The 7,374-nt window shown below is 52.8% G+C and overlaps 1 pseudogene; it reads right to left on the bottom strand.

Moving 5' to 3' along the window:
- Positions 1 to 780: 780 nt before the first annotated feature.
- On the bottom strand, positions 781 to 1,538 carry LOC123363334 (annotated as a pseudogene).
- Between the last annotated feature and the right edge of the window lie 5,836 nt (positions 1,539 to 7,374).

Consider the following 7,374-nt stretch of genomic DNA (forward strand, 5'->3'; position numbering starts at 1 on the left):
ATTAAAAAGTGGCAAACTGATAAAAAGGAAAGACTTTCACACAGGGTGCAATTAAACTGTGGAACTCATCACTGCAGGACGCTGTTAAGGGCAAGAATTTAGAAAAGGTTAAAAACATTTATTGAACAAAGATCTCCAGAGTTATAATTAATGCTAACAGATATTTTGAAGGGATATTAAACCTTGTACTTTAGGGTTTAAGCAACTTTCTAATGATTAGGAGGAGACCTACTATTGGCCAGGAGTAGGGGGGCAGATTATCCTACATTTGCCTAGTGTGCAATTCTTACACCTTCCTCCGATGCATCTGGTGCTGCTCACTGTCAGAGCAGCCGGGCTGGCGGGACCCTGGGTCTGATCCCTGCGTCAGTGGGAGGCTTGCTGGAGTACAGGCTGGGAAAGCCCTTCCAGATTCGGGCTGGCACACGCGAGCTGCTTCCACCTCGTGTGGACTCTCTGGTGTTTTTGCAGCGTCCCCTTGACAGTGAAGCCCCTTCCACACTCAGTGCACGTGAAGGGCCGCTCCCCCGTGTGGATCCGCTGGTGCATTTTGAGGTTGCCGTTGGTGGTGAAGCTTTTCCTCGCACTGGGTGCAGGTGAATGGCCGCTCCCCCGTGTGCACTCGCTGGGTGCGTCAGGAGGTTTCCTGGCTGCGTTGAAGCATTTCCCACACTGGCTGCACATGTATGAGCGCTCCCCTGGTGTGGATCCTCTGGTGCATCGTGAGGTCCCTGCTGGAGACAAAGCTCTCCTTGCATTCCAGCACATGCAAAGCGCCTCTCACGCACATGGCTTTTCTGGTGCATTGCTGAGCGTGCCCTTCTTGGCGAAGCTCTTCCCGCACTGAGAGCAGGCGAACGGGCGCTCCCCCGTGTGGCGCCGCTGGTGCAGTTTGAGGTTGTCTATTCCTGGTGAAACATTTCCCACACTCAGTGCACAGAAACGGCCACTCCCTGCCATGCACCCTGCCATGCACCTTCAGAAACAGCCTTGCTGATGAAGCGCTTCCCGCATTCGGGGCAGGGGAACGGATGTTCTCCCGTGTGCAGCCTCTTGTGCACTTTCAGAAATTCGTTTCCTGAACGAAGCCCTGGCCGCACTCGGTGCACACGAAGGGCCGCTCCCCGCAGTGCCAGGCGCTGGTGCATTTTGAGGGTGGCCTTGGCGGGTGAAGCCCTGGCCGCACTCGGTGCACACGAAGGGCTGCTCCCCGCGGTGCAGGCGCTGGTGCATTTTGAGGGTGGCCTTGGCGGTGAAAGCCCTGGCCGCACTCGGTGCACACGAAGGGCCGCTCCCCCGTGTGGATCTGCTGGTGCATTTTGAGGGTGGCCTTGGCGGTGAAGCTTTTCCCGCACTGGCTGCAGGGAAACAGCCCCTCCCCCGTGTGCACTCGCTGGTGTATTTTGAGGCTGCCCTTCGTCGCCCAGCTCCTTCCGCATTCAGGGGCATGTGAATGGTTTCCTCCCTGTGGGCTCTCCCTGCTGGGCAGCCGGGTGTGTCTGATCCTGCTGGGCTGTCTCCATGTCTCTGCTCTGCATCCTGTCTCTGGAGCAGTGTTTTCTGGGGCCTGGGGAGGGGCAGGAGTTTTTCTTGCATGACATTTCTCTGCTGCTTTTGTGATTTGCTCTGACTCTTGCATCTTTGCTTTTTCCTTGAGTGCTGGTGGAGGTCCCCTCCAGTCTGTCCTGGGGATGTCTTGGGAAGATCCAGGGTTCTAGTACCTTCCTCATCGTCATCCTTCATCTCACCATCTGTTGCAGAGAGAAAAGCCCTGGTGTTATCTCCTGAGCTAGTGACCAAGGGAAACTCCTTCCATTCCCAACTGCAGCCCAAGGAACCTGTCTCTTGGAGAAGCCTACAGAACCACCTCCCTGCCCTCAGCTCCTGGGAAGCTACCCGCTTCGGGGAGTGGTTCCACTAACTGCAGAGAAGCGGGTCTCAGTGCTCCCTCGGGTTTCTGTTGGCAAAGACACAGCCAGTGGGAAAAGACTGATTTGACTGAACACGAATTGCTGGCCATGAGGCTGAGCTCAGTACAGTCTCCACAGCGACCCCAAGTGGTGGAAGTTAGCATTGCTTTCTCCAGCAGACTAACGAAGGGATCAGGCCCCAGTATGTTACACGCCCCCCGCTGGACCTGTGGGGCTGTTACAAGCACTGGAATCAAGAGCCCGACTCTTTAGCTCAAGCTGTACAGGTCTAAGGAGGTCCCTGGTGTCAGCCATGCCAGCAATGCATTAATGACTCCCAAACGCAGCCATTTGCACTACAGAGCACAGGGCTCTGGACACATTTCAGAGCCCCCTGGAATACTCAGCAGTGTCTGTGAACCGCGTCTGCTCTGGGCTGCTGAGACTCTCAGTTTAGATTGATTGTTAAACAGCGAGATTGCTCGGATGGGCCGAGTGCAGGGAAGTCACGAGGGATTGAACCAGAGGATGGAAAACACCTAGGTAGGGACAGAGGTGCTGGCTGGCTTTCACCAGACCCATCAGCCTTAGGCCTGATCTACTCTACAGAGTTTAGCTGCCTTACGTCAATCTTATCTCGACCTAACTGTGTAAGTGTCTACACTACAATATTCCTCCTGCCGCTTTAACTCGTCTGCTACACCAACCTAATAAATCCACCTCCATGAGACACACAGTGCTTAGGTCAACACGGTGGCAGCGTAGACACTGTGTTGCCTACGTTGACTTTAATGGCCTCCAGGAAGTGTCCCACCATGACCGTTCTGGTCACAATTTTGAACTCCACTGCCCGGCAGCCAGTTACACGGGTAAATACCCCTCCTCTTTAAAGCCCTGAGAATTTTTGAAATTCCATTTCCTATTTGCTCGGTCTGGAGAGCTCACGTACCCAACTGCCCAGCTGACCATGCCAACTCCACATGGCAAACGCTCCTGCCTGGAGCAGACGGCCGATGTGGCTCTCCTAGGTCTGTGGAGAGAGGGGGCTGTGCAGGCACAGCTCCAATCCAGCTGTAAGAACTTCGACATCTACGGCCAGATTGCTCGGGACACGAAGAAGGACTACGATAGGGACACACAGTAGTGCTGCATGAAGATCAAGATGCTGCAGCACGTGTACCGGAAGGCCAGGGAGGCAAATAGTCGTTCTGGTGCAGAGCTGCAGACATGCCGCTTCTACAAGGAGCTGCATGCCATCCTCAGGGGAGACCCCCCCCCAAAAAATGCTCTGGGGATACTTGCGGGGAGCTGGAGTCACAGGCCACCTGAGTGAACCCTGAGGATGAGGTGTTGGAGGAGGAAGAGCAGGAGGAGTATGGAGGACAGGTGACAGGGGGATCCAGTGTCATGACAAGCCAGGATCTCTTTTGACTCCTAAGCAGTCCAGCTGCTCCCAGGAGTCCAGCACTGGTGAGACCTGATACAGGGGAGGGAACCTCTGGTAAGTACTCAGGTTTATGTCTACACTACAGAGTTAAGCTGACACGAGTGACGCTGACGATCATGAACCGCTATAATTACATTGATTGTGCATGTTCACACATCGCTCCTTGTGTCAGCAGAACACGTTCACAGTTGGTGCTCTTTGCACCGACAGTGAAAGCAGTGCACTGTGGGTAGCTATTCCACTGTGCAACTCACCCCCTTCTGCAGCTAGGAGTTGTGGGAAGGTGAAGTGGATTGCAGTGCATCGTGGGTGTGGGCTCAACATCCCATGATGCAGTTTTTTCTGTCCCATCCTTCCACTGGCTTCTGACTATGTTTCGTGCCATTTTTGAACACCCCTGTATACTGTGCGCCTGCCATCTCTGCCTGGAAAGCATGGATCCTGCACTGGCTCTTTTACTCTTGCAGTCCAGGGTTATGAAACACAATGTAATGCTGATCTAATTGCAGTATCTCAAATGAGCTTTAAATCCTTTGAACAGGAATCCACTGGTACCAGCCCATGCTGAGGTGTGCCATGAAAAGAAACACCCCTAGGATTACTTTCGGCATTCACTTGGAGCAGTTGCATCACAGGGGACTGTTTGCCAGTTGAGATCACAGGAAACAAGCAACTTTGCCATGTGTGGGTCGAATGCGCATCCGTTATGGCAGGTCAGGGTAAGTTTGAGCAGTGGGCTGCAGAACTTTTCGGATGTGCAAAGCGCAGCTTCCTGGAATCTGTGTGGCAGAGTTCACCCCAGCCTCTGCGGAGCGTCGTAAGGACACCGAAAAAGAGAGCTTTCCCTACTCAGTGGAGAAACGGGGGTATATTTGGCAATCACTGTGTGGAAGCTGGCAACTCCAGACTGCCCAACTGGTCAGTTGCGTATCAGTTTGAGGACAGGAATGTCCACCATGGTTGCTGATCCGTTCACATTTAAGGTGGTTGCCAAGGCCATTAATTGTATCCTGCTATGGATCTGTGACCACTTGATTACTGTGGCATGAAATAAAACTAGATGGCCTTTTGCAGCAATAGGAATTCCCTAACTGTGGCGGGTGGCGATAGATGGAAGGCCATATCACAATTTTGGCCCCCGGACCATCTTGTGGCAGGAGTACAATCAATAGAAAGGGCTACTTTCTCTACGGTGATTGCAGGCGCTTGTGGATGCACTGACGTCAATGCGGGGTGGTACCCCCAGGAAGAGTGCATGATGCAATGCATGTTCGGGAACACTGGCTTGTACAGAAAGGCTGCAAGCAGGGAACCTTTCTTTCCAGACCAGAAGATTTCCAATGGGAGATATTGAAATGCCTCAGTGATCCTGGGAGGACCCAACGTACCCCTTACTCCCAGAGCACATGAAGCCTTACACAGAAAACCTAGACAGCAGCAGAGGAGCACTTTCAAGAATAGGCTGAGCATGTGCCAGAATGACTCTTTGAATGTGCATTTGGCAGAATTAAAAGCTCGCTGACCGCTGTCTTTATATCACAGGTTAGACCTAAAAGAGGAAAATATTCCAATGGTCCACAGCAGACCTGCTGAGTGCTGCATAATTATTTTGAGAGCTAAGTGGTGAAAATTTCACCTGGGGTGGAGTGTGGAGGCGGGATTGCCTGGTAGCTGATTTTGAGCAGCCAGAATACCAGGGCTATTAAAGGGGACACAACGGTGGGGGGGGGAAGGGGGGTCGGGATGAGGTGTTACTGGAATCAATCCAGGGATGGCATTTGGTAGGCACCTTTGTTGCCTAATAAGCTCCAGTAATGTGTCTTTTCTATAAAGCATTTTCTGCCATGCTTCTTTGGTGTAACTTGTGCCGCCTTGATATGAAAATGTTTGATGATTGCCTTCCCTGACCACCGATGCGTAGTCTGCAAATGTGACCAGTTAGCCCCTAGTGTATTAAAATGTCTGCAGCAGCAACCTACGGTGTGTAGGAGACACAAAAGATGGATTATCTTTCACGGAGTATTTTTTTCCTTAAACTAGTAATAACGCAACAACAGAGAAAACGCTTTGTTTGAAAAGGAAACAGAATCCTGAGGAGGAGCACCTCTTGTGATGGAGGCCTAAAGGCTCATAGCTGGGTAACTCCAGCTATTCGTTTGGGAAGCTGTCTGAAGGGGTGGAATGAAAGAGGGTACTGCGATGGGCAGAGAAGATGTAAGGAATATGTGGGAGTCTGGGGAGGACATAGCAAGCTGATTCTGTACTGTTTTGTTGGTGTGTGTCTGAACAACGCATGTGTTCTGCCTGTTGGTGTGATTAGGGACTTCAACATCTCCGTTTGCTCCTTCATCACTTTTTTCATCTGCTCTGGGGACACTAAATTTCGCTCCTGGCCCTGCTTCCTGTCCTACCTATTTTTAAACATCATTAACTGTCTCTTTCCATGCCTTGTATTCTTGATCTGCAGTATCAGATGGATTGGAGCACCTCCAAAAAACAAGTCTACCTTGCTCCTCCTGGATCACTTCCTTATCTGGCGGAGTTTCTCCCACAGGGCGTAGGGCAGGCCTGCACAACTCGTAATGCGGCGGGAGGGCCACTATTTTGTGTCTCCATAAGAAAACAGCTGAGGGCCGAATACCTCCCGGTCCCGCAGAAAGAAAACACCCCGCCCAAGGGCCGACCAGCCCTGCGGAAACAAAACCTCATTCCACGAGCGCCACCCCACCAAAACAGCTGTGGGCCGAAAAGGAATAGGTTGGGGGTGGGGAGGTTTTGATTTTAAATCAACCAGGGGCTCCCCAGCTGAAGGGCGTGGCTGGGACGACTCAGGGGCAAATGAAAAGGGCTGGGGTCTCCGGAGGCTGGGGGAACCCGGCAGGGCCGGGCTCTAGGTTTTTTGCTGCCCCATGCAAAAAAAAAAAATTGGCTGCCCCCGTTTCCAGCCCTGGGCTCCCCCTGTATCTCCCTGCTGCCCAAATCCTTGGGCTCTCCCCCACTGACCCCCTGCCGCCCTAGCGCTGGGCTTCCCCCTTTCCTCCCCACCAGTGCCCTCCCCCCACCCCGCTTGCTGCGCCCAGCCCTGGGCTCCCCCACACCAGTGCGCCCCCCACCTTCTGGCCTCCCCCCAGCCCTGGGTCACTTAGTAACTCGCTCCCAGGGTGCGTCATTCAGCAGGAATTTTGGATGTTCACAAAACACAGACAGATTTGGTTCCCATATGGTTTTATTACAGAGCTGCAGTAAAGTGGAACAATTTTCAGCTTGGTTGTGATTGGAGGATATATGGATGCATATTATAAGACTGTCCTCCATAAATGAGGAAAAGTTGAGGTGCCTTTATTATTCATTTGTTCCACTCTTTCTATTCTGGGGCAGAACAATGCCTAATGCACTCTCACTGACTTATCTTTCCAAAACCAACAACAAAGGAACTGGCTGTTGAAAATAGCAATTCCAGTCCTAAAAACCATTTCTTGCTTAATTTTATCTTACTTTTTCTACAGCAAGTTACAGTGGATCAGTATATTTGATTTGGGAGAAATGAAAGTAACAGCTGCCCAAACCGAGCTTGAGCACTCCTGAATTTTGAGGTGTTCAAATCTGGAAGGCAGGTGCTGGGGGTGGGAGAGGGCTGTGGGCTCCATCGGGGAGCATGGCAGCAACGTGTCTGGAGCTGCACGGAGCCAGACACGCTGGTCTGAGTGGCACGGTAAGGGGGCTGGGGGTTGGAGAAGGGGTAGGGGGTTCCGGGGGGCAGTCAAGGGACAAGGAGCAGGGGGGGTTGGATGGGGCAGAGGTTCAGGGGGCAGTCAGGGGACAGGCAGCAGTTGGACAGGCATGGGAGTCTCAGGGGTTCATCAGGGGACAGGTGGGGGGGGGGTCCTGAGGGGAAGTTGGGGGGGATCGCAGGAGGGGCAGTTTGGGAACAAGGAGAAGGGAGGCTTAGATAGGGGCTGGGTTCCCAAGGGGCTGGGGTCTCGGGGGGGGCAATCGGGGGACAAGGAGCAGCGGCAT

The sequence above is a fragment of the Mauremys mutica genome, chromosome 2, assembly GCF_020497125.1.
Source record: "Mauremys mutica isolate MM-2020 ecotype Southern chromosome 2, ASM2049712v1, whole genome shotgun sequence".
NCBI lineage: Eukaryota > Metazoa > Chordata > Testudines > Geoemydidae > Mauremys > Mauremys mutica.